The following is a 13368-nucleotide window of genomic DNA, read 5'->3' on the forward strand; positions in this document are numbered from 1 at the left end:
TTTTTTTTTGGTCTTTTAACCGCATTGCTTAATAATATGAATGTTTGCTTTATCATCTTCAATTCTGGATCCGGTTAATTGAGGTGATGCTGTTTACTTTGCACCATCCAATGCCACTGTTTAAAGGCAATATTTATGATTGTTTTTAAACGAATCTTATGTATTTTTCACTTACAATTACGCATTAAAAAACTACCCTGTGTTTAAATTGTTTACATATTCTCCTTTACTTTTTCCGCCGTTTACTGGACCCAGCATAGTATGGTCTCTACAAGTACCCCCGCGAAATCATATCAAATAATCTATTTTTTATTATACCTGAATCACAATCTCCGTTTTAAATACTCAAATGCGTGCGAAAAAAGGCCTTTAAAAAACACCTGCTTTAAAGTTGCTAAGTAACGATACTTCAAGTATGACTTTTGAAACTGTCATCTGGGACTGAAATAAAAAATCCTCTTAGGTCGCTTTCTGTAAATGCAGAACATTTCTTTGGCTTGTACCTATCCTTTGCTTGAAGCTTTCACAAACGCGCGTAATTTAGGGTATGCTTCCAAATCTGTTTCACTTTTTAATCGTAGCATTGTTTGAACTTCTGAATGTATGCACCAAAAGATACAAGATTTAAATACCTTTGACATTTCCTTCATATATGGCAGCATTATCGATGCATTTAAGACTTTATTCGTAAGTAACTTCCTATATTCATCCATGGAAACAACTTTTCATATTCTTTATAATAGGCTTTACTGGATTTGGATTTTACACCTACCAACGTTTGTTTAGATTTTACAGCAAGCGATTTAATGGACGACGTATTATCTTTTTCAACGGAAATCGTTTTATTTACAGACGATGATTTTATAAGCAAACGTCAAGTGACATTTCCATGGCAATCGTGAAATTTCGAACACCCAGCCCACTTAATTAGACATGTATTCGAGTATAACGTCAATATGATTTCATTGTATTTCCTATTTTTAAATTATACTGCAGGTATAATAAAAAATACTATAAGATACACGTGTATAATTGGTCTTTAAAGCACTTGCAACGTTAAAGGCACTCCGCTTTGCGTCGTGCCCTTAAACTCGTTGCGCGTGCTTTAAAGACGTGATTATACACTTGTATCTTAATATACTATTTTGTATACGTACGTCAAATGCGACATTTCGCTGATCATAATCAAATAGCTAGCTTCTCTGTTTCTGTTGATTTCTATATCTGTGTTGACTAGCCATTTATATACAAGCAATTGCAGCATAGTAATAAAAAAATTTAGTGTTTACCACGAACGAGTGAGATCCGCTGACTTAAGTGCGAACTTAAGTGGACACACTGTATATTATGCCCACAAAATTCGCATGAATGTTGCGTCCATTCCCGTTTGAAATGTCTATAACTCCAGCCAAATTATGCAGTCAACAATTTTCTAAATGCATCATTTTACTCTGAATTCAACGCAATTATTCAACAATTCATATCTCTCAAACCCTTCAGGATAAGTGAGTGCACTTTTTTATAATCGAATCCTTAAAGTTTAAAGGAATGTTTGGAATCACCGCTGAAATTCTTGACAAAGTTTCCAGGGCTGCTGCGATTTTTCAAAATTAGCAATAAAAAATGACAACAATCGGTTTTTCAAATTGCAGCTATTATATCCGATGCCAGAAATAAATGTAGATTTGAATTTTAGGACCAAAAAAAGAATAATTATTTCATTCGATAAATGGCAATAACTCAAAAACTACCGGATATAGACATACCTACAGAATGTTAATAAATGTGGTTCTAAAATTCAAAGCTATACATTCATTTTGTGGCATCAGAAATAGTAGTTGCAGTTTTTGACATTTTTTGATTGCAAATTTGGAAAAATCGCAGCAGCCCTGAAAACTTAGCGGTCACTCAAAACATTCCTTCGATTTTAAGAATTTGATTATAAAGCCAGAGCACATCTTGAACGGTTTAAGAAATATGAATTTTTGAATGCATCCTTTCATCTCCACATTGTTAGAGGACAAATGACATATCAAAAACTATGACGCGTAAGTATCTGTATCTACGCAAATATTAAATGCATTAAATTGAATAAAATGACGCATTTAGAAAAAAAAAAAAAATAGTATGATCCTATTTAACAAAACCAAAGAAGCGCCAATTTCCGATGTCTCAGAATATTCATATAATTTTGGCTGTTTTTCATCGGTGATTAGGAGTCTGTCTTAAGAACCAATCAATCGATTTCCTTTTCTTATCAGGGGTGAGTAGAGAATTTTATGTCCTTTCAAATGATGCGTCACAGAGTAGGGGGTGCCATTTTAAATTTCGAAGTGGGGTGGCTGGGGGGCGAAGGAATGAAACCTAAAATTCTTTAGGTACCATTTTTGAACTTCCCCCTCGATATCTAAATTTGCGTGTTTCCACTCAAAGGAATAATCAAATCAGATCAAGTTAAGGGTGGATACATTGAAAATGAACACACTGTATATTATTAGGATGTTCACCGGGATAGGTGATACAACGTTTATCAGGTTTGCTATTATCTACTTATATATACATAAAAATGAATGTTTGTCTGTCCCTTATGCCTGTTTAAATCGTTCATTCGATTGTGATGAAACATTGGGGAATGGTTGGACGTATTCTCGTGAAAGTTTCTGAGTTACTGAAACACCGAAATTCCCACGGGAACGGGAATTCACGTTTCTCAGTCGAAAAAAGACTTGAAATTTAGAACGTAGGTTTCTGTGAAGGTGGACTCCGAAAGAACTTCTCAAAGTTTCTACAGGAACAGGGAAAACCAGCAATAGAATACGGGAAAGAGCACGATTTTTTCAAAGGCGATACAAAGTTCACTGGGACTGCTCGTATTCCTATAAATATGAAACTTAACATTGCGCAGTCTACGCATGCCCACACCTGTAAATTAAAATATGTAATATGTTTGCCTTTACTATAGAACTGTGGTTAAAATTTAAAAAATTATCTCGATATATTGTACAATGTACAAATAAGAAAACCGACATTGTGTAACTTGCGCGTGCGCAAATTAATCGTCAAGGTTTTTCTTGGCTCGGGTGCCAGATCACAGAGAAAATCTAGGAGTAGTTGAAACCTCTGCTGTCGACGGACAGGTCGACAGACGCACGGAGAAATTGGCCATAATAGCGCCTTCCAACATGACTTCCTCTAAAAACTGCAATAAACAGTACTATGAATAGATATTAAAATTGCAGTCGTGATTTGCCCAAATTCGTTTGTGACGTTCCGATTGTAATGGCCAATTGCCATACATTCACCGCAAGTTTTTTGAGGATTTTTAAGTAAATGGCACTACTCTGTTGCCTCTTTGAAGAACATGATTCAACGTACTTACGTGAAAAATGACGATTATAAGTATTTTAGGAGTGATTCGATATATGTAGACTGTTAAATTCGATCTTCTGGTATTTTTCACAATAACGGCATACAAATGGGTACCTACTGTCGAAAAACATTTTGAAACAGTTTTCCTACGATATCACACATGGGGAGTGATCATTTGAAATTTTAAGAGGGTTCTGGGGTTCCCTCCCACTCACCATATTTTAAGTTGGAAAACTGTATGCAATAGGTACCTAATAATTACAATTTACATTGTACTTATTTGATTAAACAAACTTCATTCAATTTATGTGATTGTGGCCAACCTTGTTTTAGTAAATAGTTAATGGTGTATAGGTATCAGTGTTTCTCAAACTTTTTTCTCTGGCAGCACACTAAAATTATTTAACAAAATTCGCGGCACCTCTAGTATTATTATTTTTTTGCTTTTTTCCAGTTAGTAAAGAGATGACGGATGAGAAGTCTTTACAAACAAAATTTCTAAACACATCAAAAGCATTAAAACTAGTTGTCAGGTAAACTCCTTACTTGACTTTCCGACTACTTTTAATAGTCATTGCAATTATCTTTAGCCATAGTATAACATTTAGAAAATGCTTTCTAGCGCCTTTATTTTGAACTCGACGCAAAGAGTGCAGAAGCCTTTTTTGTAGACCTCATCAAGACACATCATTTTTGTGATTGACATTTTGCACTCTGATGCTTACTTTTAGAGAAAAATGAAATTTAGAAAAATAAAATAAATAGTTTAACTTTTCAATTCAAAACTTCTCAAAAACAGAGGAACTCACAAAAAAATTGTAATGAACTTTTTGTTTTTTAGGCCATTTTGGCCAGTGTATGCGAAAAAAATAATAAAAAATGTTTTCAAGCCGTTATGACTCTTAAAATTGTGACACCCTCAACAACCTTGCAGATAGTTACGGATCAAAACCAAAATAGGACGTTTTCGATTCCCCATATCACCCTATATGCACCCCAAATATAAGTTATAAGATTGAGGAAATCTGATGTAATGCAATACCAGCATATGATTGATTAATGAATTATGAACCATAGAAATAAATAAAATAGAAACTAAAAAACAGAATTATAATAAAAAACGAATATTCATTTTTTATAATTATTTTAATTCCTTTTTTAATTTATGTAATTTTAAGCTTATTAAGTAAATATTTAAAAATTTCGCGGCACCCTTATGAAGTGCTTGTGGCACCCACTTTGAGAACCACTGGTGTATATAGATAAGTAGTGAGTAAAAGTGATATGAGAATGTGAGCAAACTTCAAAAAATAAACTTTTGATTATGTGAAACACATTGTACCTACCTTTAATTTTACTTTTGCAACATTTCAGTTTCTTCTATACCAGTAAGTTAATTATTTTTCTTTAATTAAAGCGAATGTGCTGTGTGCACATTAGCGTCAAAGTGCTAATTAAAATCTTTCGACAAGAGTGACACAAATGCGCGATCTTTTAAAGTAGGTACAGTAGCCAATTGCCCTTACACGAGAGGAAAGAGATCGACGCTGATGGCGCATTGTCACAGAAGGTAGGGAAAATTGTGCATCCAGCGAAATGAAACTTGAAAGGATCTTTATTTAGAAAACAAAAACTTTTTGTAAACGTACTAGGTAATGACATTGTAAACAAGTCACGTGACGGAAGATAAGGTCCCATGAGCCAACAGATAGCCGAGGGTTATCATAGCGGGCCCCGTGTGTCGAAGTCTAGCCGCGAGTTACGAGACAAGGGTTGCGGTTTGAGACACGCAACTACCCTGTTGGGACGGAAATATTTGCGGAAAAGTCAGTTGATCTAAGTTATTACACGGTGTCACGTTATTATTTAATTTTTGGGGGGTACGTCATCATCGATATTTATAGAATAGTTAAAAATATTGGCGAGGCCCGTCAATTACACCGCAAATACTCGCCATGTATACAGCGCGGATCAAACCTTGTTGCGTTTCATTTTAGTTAAAATATAAGCAATTTTCTTTTCCACTTTAATCAAAGTACAATAGAAAATATTTACTCAGGTTCGTATTTCGTCTGCAAACATCGCTTAGGTATAACATCAACACCCGACATGCAACGTGACAGAATTCAATTTCCCCAGTTCGTTGGAAATGTAATCAACTGCAAAATACGCTCCAAAATAAAATCATATCCATATTTTTTTGTTTAGTATTCCGCCGTGTTTATTATGTTTGTTACGAAATTACTGTCGAATGAGTTAGTCTTTTTTCTTACTGATTCGTGACGACAAAAAACTCTAAAATCCAATCCATAAAAACTTGCCGGTCTCATTATCGACACGTTGGTTGCGCTTATACCCATAAGTTTAATACATATGTATAACCGTTAGAAACGAAAACATGGAACATAAAATTTTTTTTATTGCCTTCAAAGAACCGAATGTGAAACAGCATTTGGACCCAGCTCTCAAATAAACTAATTGAGTATAATGCCCTGGTGCTGTCACGAAACCTATAATTGAAATGATAGTGCAAATGCCCTTGGTCATTAGTATTTGCATTATCTGCTAATTATCATTCAATAGGCGACAACAAGTTGTGATTATCTGAAGTAAGGACCACCACAGTTTTCGTTATACCGTTTGCAAATAAATTCGAGAAATTATTACAAGATTATTACAGTTGGAGCGTCGAAGTATAATTTTAGTAAACCGAAGTTTAAAATGAGTGGGTAGTTTTGAATGTCTGAATGCTTGGAACGCTGCATGCGAATTGCACATCGTTGAAATTGCATGCGGAGTACCTTCATATACTCCCAACGAACTTTTATAATTATTATTCACGGTAGGTATAGGTCTATCTAAATGACAAAGTAATCAAGGAAGGAATATCAATACCTTTCTTTTACAAACAAATTTAATTGCCTCTTACACATTTTTTTATAAAATCACATCCCCATCGCAGATATAAAGTCGTGGCATCGTACATATTATTTTCGAGCGAGTGAATATAAATTGTGAATAAAGTTCTTTTTCAATTTGAATTTAAATTTCGTATATCCTTTCTTTACGTATGAAAAGCGTTAAAGAATACATTCTTGGAACAATTTCGATATCAGAACCTATATATCAGCAGAGTTTAATACAAACAAGTAAAGAAATTATGTCGGTAACATAAAACTGTGCACTTACAGTCGATAAACAAAGAGCTTTATCAGTTTAATAAAATACTATCAATTTGAAAGTGTAATTAAAAACGTATTGCCATTTTAAGGATCCGTAACAGAACGAATCTAGTTAATTGCAAATTCAATTCTTGAAATTATAGGTATATGTACCAATTAAAATTAAAGTGTTTGATACCTACTTAGGAATGCATTAGACTGAGGCGACTTATAGGTAAGTTTCGTATCAGGTAATTACCATGATTGGTTCATCGTAAAGTGATTTAAATTATAAGATAATCTAACAATAACCAGACATCGTGTAAAGTATGAAGGAGGTTGTTTTGTAATGAAAGCAATAACTAAAACAAAAAGAGATAAATGACTTTGACGCTTGACACAATATCTCAAGTGGTCAGATAGAGCCAACGTTGACTTGCATATAGTTTTTTGTTATCCAAATTTCTAACACAAGAAAAATGAAAAGGCAATAAAAGAAATAAAAGCTCTAATTTCAAGGAATGAAGAAAATTAGAGAGACGTGTAAATAAAACTTAATTAGTTTAATTAGATTAATTAGTCCAAGATCCGTAGGTCTGTTTGCTGTTAATGTGGTAACTGCAAAACTCGAGGGTTACGATAATTTAAGGATTTTCTGGCAGTTTATAATGACAACATTGGTATTCTTAGCTTGTGGTTAATGTCGCGAATGCAAAGGGTTTCTTTAGTAAATCGATTAGGTACTTATAGCGCGTTCCGAAGTCGGCATATACCAATTATTTGTCCGCATCTGTATAAGTTTAGGTGTTCTCCGAAAAATTTGAATTGGTATGTAATCCGAGAATTGATCTGCACAATTTAATGGTTCTTAATTACAAGCTTGCTAGACCAATTAACTGTCATCCATATAGGTATTTGGCCTCACATTTATAAATCGCAACGAAAATAAACCTGAAAACTTTGAACACTTTACATTTGAAAGTTTCATCAGAAAGGCGAGGATAAAATGAAAACCTTAAAATGATCGCTACCGTTCACTTACATTTTGTCAAAATATCTTTATAAAATCAGAAAATCGTGCAGTCATTTCATCAAAAGTATTCGTGTTCGAGGTATACTAGCTAGAAAGATTACTCCTTCCAATCTAAACTTCGTCTGCTCTTGTTTTTGTTTTTAAGAAGCATTCTTTTAGTTGAAATTCACAGCTGTGCCACCCTTTACTTATATAGCCCCTTAGAATGGTTATAAAAGTTCGTGTTAAAAGAAGTTTGGTCACAGTCTAAGATTATGGTCAAATAAAATTTCAACTCATTTTGTTTTCAAAGATCGTTGCAAAAATATGACGCCATGTTCTGATACCCACTAAATTGATCGAATATTTTCATAAATCCCACAAAATTAGATTTCCCTTAGATGTAATCTAAATATAATCCTGATTTATAGATAAACTTTTAAGCTGAAGATTACATTATATCAGACTTAAAAAACAAACGCCTGCTTAGAAGATGTGTGTTTGATGTTGCTGCTTTTCTTACAAGCAACGTGGTTGATACAAATTTATACACAGACGAAATGTTTATTATTATCCAAATGATTACATCTTGTGATTACGCAGGGAGCAAGCATGTTTGAATCTAAAACAGAGGTTTCCGTAAATAACACAGTTATCCAAATTAAAAATATCGATAACACGTTATTTATAATTCGAACGAATGAACCATGATTATTAACTTGGGCTTGTCACTAAAATAAATCACACTTAATTTACGATAATATGGTAATAAATTACACATATTTTCAATTTATTTCTATCCCCATTAATATTTTCTTAATTGAAAATATATGACTATAGTTCATTGTAACGAAAGTCCAATCAACTACTTCATTTTTCTAAGTTAGGAGTAAAGGCACGTTTTCCGTCGCTATACACTTAGAAACAAAGATAAAAATTTGTATATTAGCGCCAGCAGTGGGTAAATTGAGGAACTATACATAACACCGAAATTCTCTACCTGTTGCTTGATAATACTAACCAATGTGAAAACGTTTCCGATATTTTTTGTAGATTCTCATTCATAACCCCATGGCAAAGTATGGTTGCAGTAAATCCCACCCACCCTTTATTCTCGTTTTTGCGGCCCAGTGCCAATAAGAAATGGAAAGGGACGAAACGGCTTTCATTCAACTTGCAGGCAACCTAATTTAGGAAAAAATACTTTTAAAGAACTTTTAATAACTCAACTAAGTTTTAACTCTTTAATAAAAACATCTATCTACTTTAAAATTTCACGGTTTATACAAAGATGCCTCATCATTTGACTACTTACTATCATTATAACTCAAGCATATGTATAAATTTATCTAACTTATATGGATATTAGTAAAGAATAATAATGCCTCATTTGCATATAAAATAAGTTATCTATAAATATGAAAAATAACGACCGAATTCCTGAAGCATGTAATACAAGAAAAAAACACGTTATGTGAATTCAAACGGAATCTTTACAATAACGTGGCTACAGATGGCAGTAAGTGTTCAAAAGCTTTCAAATACCTTGGATCAATATCGCCAATTGTGGCTGTAGACTGACTGGTACAGCTGGTATGGACTAAACCACTGGATTGTACTCAAATTCGTAACTCAAACGTGCGTGTTACCGTTTAATAACAATTCAAGATTAAATTCGACTTCCTAAATAAATCGTCGTTTTTAAATAACATTGGCGTTATTCGGATTGACGCATGTATTATAATTTTAGAGGAAAAGTTTATGCGAACATCGTCGTAATTCGCTTCAGGAAAAGCAAAAACCTGTACCTATCTAATGTTTTTAACAAGCTCCAAATCTGGCTGGTTTTTATGTCAATAAGCGGATATTTTCGACTTATAGGCGACGGCTACGCTTTAGTTTGTTTATTGGTTTAATGTGGGAAACTATAAAGTAACTAAGGTAAACTGGCAGACGTATGACGAAGTCTTATAACAGAGATTCTTAGTTTCTTTGCTAACATAAGAAAATAAACGTTTTTCTACTACTGTTTTTTAGAAGGAGCACAATGAAACTCCGTTCTAAGTTATCACTTATCAAAACAATTTGTGATTGCGCATCTTATGCTATATCTAATAGGTTAATTATAACCAAAACTTAAATGCTTGATTAAAAAAATATATTCATTGCATAACCAGCGGTTTTGCAAAAAAACAGCGACCTAAAAATATACCTAAATCACGATTACCGTTATCAGTTAGGTAACTTAGAATTATTGTACGTGTGTTATAATTATAATTATAGGTAAATGACACGTTACAGATTTGATATACAGTATAGGTACCTACTGCAGCGAGTTTAACAAACATGTTAGGTATATAGGTAGGTATTAACAATCACTATACTTGAGTTCTTTAATATAGGGCTGCGGAACCCAGTTGCTCGGAGGATATCTAGTAGTTTAGTGTTTACCTCGGTGTTTACCTATAGTGCTCTCGATAGTGACACCAAAATTTCAAAAATCGAAAATATACGAAATATTTTTGTAAGTTTTTTCACGTTGAAAACTGTATTAGGAAGTTACATGGGTAATTATTGTAACATTTCTGCGACACCAACATAAGAACTGCACTTCGGAAAATACAACCTAAATATTTCGAAAAAATAGAATTTAAACACTACAATGATTTATTCTTTTTTATCCATATTTACCATGAATACTTTGGTCCCTTGCAAATAAATAAACTCTATGGAATGAAAATTTAATAAAAATACAAATTATTTTTAGGATTTCGGAACGTTGCGCCGTATCTATTGTTGAATTGAATACTTAAAGAAAGTGTTAGTACCTATACAAAAATGATTGGCGTGAAAAGTGTAATGGCGACAAAACTTGTAAATTCGGTGCTTTTAAATAAGGAATAGACAGAACCACACCTAATGCCATTCTCGCCCCTCATACCACCAAAATTTTCGGGTGGATTACTTTCAGGTGGGGGTTGGAACCCATATAAAATCTAGGTCCCGGTTCTGCACTATACTTATAAGGTAGAAGTATTTTTTAGGCGTGTCGGTTCCGCTTTTGATTTTATTACGACAACTGTGTTCGGTTTCGATCTTGTTTTTTTTGGTTTTCAAGGGTTCTGGCAATAAAAATAAAAACATATGAATGTACGTTATTATTACCTTACATTGTTGGTACCTATAATGGTATAAACATATTTTTTTTATTTTAATTGCAATTCCTTTTTAGTTTGAGCTCTCGACGCATTTTTGAATACTCACTGTCTTTTTCTAATACTCCTTTCTTCAAAGCAAAAGACAAACTATACTATACATATCGGATTTCCAGGAATTCGGTTATAATAATTTATTAAATAACGAAGTCAGAGTCACAATCGATTCCGGTTCTTTTCGGTTCCGGTTGCCCCTACCTTTAAGTCAACTGAAAGTAATCTAATTCTTTAATGTTATGCTCAAAAATGTTGCCCAGGCTAGCATGTCTATCCTTGCTGTCCTGGGGAAAAGAGTTGAAAATGCCTACATTCCCATTTTCACAACGTTAGGATCAATTCCGAAGGCGTTAATAAATTTGTAAATTGTATTCACTTTTCTCTATATAATAACATCTCCTGAGTGTCGGTGATTAATACCTAGCAAAATAAGAAACTGCCGAAACACCGCAGTGTAGTTGAATCATTTTCATTTAAAAAATAACAAGCAAGTTGGAAATCCTCCTTTTGGCGAGGGGAATTTCGTAATTCTCAATTTTCCGATTCTTCACGCTAGAATAATTATTAAATTATTGTTTAAACAATAGTTAACTATTGTTATCATGACGTAGGTACGTCAGGAATAACATTACCTGTGTTCCGTTTTTAGACCGAAAAAATCGGTCGCGTGAGTGAGAAAATCAGCAATTTCGGAAATTGGCCGCCATCTTGAATTCGGAACTTCCTGTTCAGATTTCGAGGTCCATCCACCCATATTCGTGTACCAATTACCAATTAGTAAAAATGCCTGTTGGTCAAATTACCTATGTCTGAAATGCCTCTAAGGACTCAGAAACTTTGAAAAGTGAAGCAGTTTACAATTTATATAATCAAAAAGTCAAAATTTACTCTCATTAATAGTACATTATATATCAAGGTAGAGAAGTCCAGTATTATTGCCTGAGCACCAAGATTACATCTCGAGGCTCTTGCGCCGAGGGGTGTAAGGTGCGAAGGCAATAATAGACTTCTCTACCGTGGTAGGTATATATACTATTTTTTTCACTACTAGCACTTGAAGTCCTCTAAATTAACATATTATATTGATAAGAAAGTGAACGGTTGGACAGAATTTTTTGTTTATTAATTTAACATGTCAATCAAGTACGTGGAAGTACAAGTCAAACAGGCCGTATGGCGTATTTTGTTCTGTCATTGAGATGTTTTCAAAGAGAAATTTCGTTCGATTTTTTTCAAAATGTGATAATTTTAGGTATGTAATTTCTCTGGAAATGGCGGATGGTGGCAATCATTCATTTTAGAGAACTTGTGTAAGCGTTTATTGAGCGAAATTTTGGTTGTGTTTTCTAAAAGTGACAGTTCTCATTATTGACTATCTACTAGTTAATAATGTCACATTATTAACCACTTTGAACAAATGCCGAGAAAGCCTACTTTACAAGTGGAAAAAGGTTAATAATCATGTCATCAGACGCTAGTAGCGAAAAAAACCTCTTATATTCCATCTTGCCAAAGTGGAGAGTTTACACCATTCCTCTCTGTAGTTAAGTCAACAATTCAAAAAATTAACCATATCTACCGAACTGTATTGCCATAAAAAAAATCAATGTCTCGTAATCTAATTGTTATGCAATTTGTACCATAATGCGGTATGTTTCAGAAGTTTTTAAAAACTGGATCTTTGATATGCATAGGTATGCAAACTCGAATAACATACCACTATGTCCAAAATAAGGATGGTGATTATGGTGATCTCGGAAATCATAGCACATGGGATGATAGTCAAGTTAGAGACAAGTTCTGCAATTAAATAGTAGGTAATTATCATGCTATAAAGAAAGTTCCGTGTACTTCGGAAGATAGCCATCAGTGAAACCGATTTCGGTTTTATTATTATCTAATGGTATTTGAACAGATAGAAAAAAAGCCTTCCTCATTGCCATTACTTGGGCTCTACAAAACACCGTTGAGAGATTTTCAATATAACGTTTCGTTTCGGAGAAATTATTTGTTTCTATTCTCAGCAAAAAAGTACATACTTGTATTGTATAAGTGCGCGTTTCAATCTGGTGTTCCACGAAATAAAATTGATGACAATAAACACCTGAGAAATCAGCTATACCTACCTACAGCGATGTCAATGTTAAACAAAAAAATTATATTTGATTCCAGAATAAAGAAAGTACAAAGCTACTATGCAGAAATAATTAGGTAGGTATTTAAAACTCTCCAGAAACAGATATCAAGTAATGATTACCTTTAAAATCCAAAAATGTATAGGTATATACAACACGGTACATCGATTATAAAATCAGATTTCATATTTCAAGCTAACCCATATAATTATGGAACCTACAGGCCACATTCTATACCTAAGAAAATTTTTTTTCCGTGTCGATCTGAGACAATATTTTCTTCGGGGCTCAAAAAAAGGCAGGCATAACCTTCCTTTTTTCCAAAAATCGACTACACCAACATTTCTCGGGAAAACACTTTTTCTTATTAATTTTGGTGCGTAGAATCCAAAACAATTCGTACTTTTTCGATTAGACTTCTCAATCAAAAGTTATAGACTAGAAACCAATTTCAAAAGAAAATTCAAAGGGCTTGTTGC

The 13368-nt window shown here is 33.5% G+C and overlaps 1 long non-coding RNA gene across 3 annotated transcripts in view; it reads right to left on the reverse strand.

Annotated features, from left to right (window-relative positions):
* The window catches only part of LOC116166656, an 82966-nt gene that overhangs the window by 54783 nt on the left and 14815 nt on the right, over positions 1-13368 (reverse strand). The window contains exon 3 of one of the 3 annotated variants that reach the window (XR_004144373.1): positions 1-116. The exons of the other annotated variants lie outside the window; for them this stretch is intronic. This is a non-coding gene — a long non-coding RNA (uncharacterized LOC116166656). The remainder of the gene's footprint in view (positions 117-13368) is intronic. 3 annotated transcript variants of the gene reach the window in all.

The sequence above is a fragment of the Photinus pyralis genome, unplaced genomic scaffold (genome assembly GCF_008802855.1).
Source record: "Photinus pyralis isolate 1611_PpyrPB1 unplaced genomic scaffold, Ppyr1.3 Ppyr1.4_LG3b, whole genome shotgun sequence".
Taxonomy (NCBI): domain Eukaryota; kingdom Metazoa; phylum Arthropoda; class Insecta; order Coleoptera; family Lampyridae; genus Photinus; species Photinus pyralis.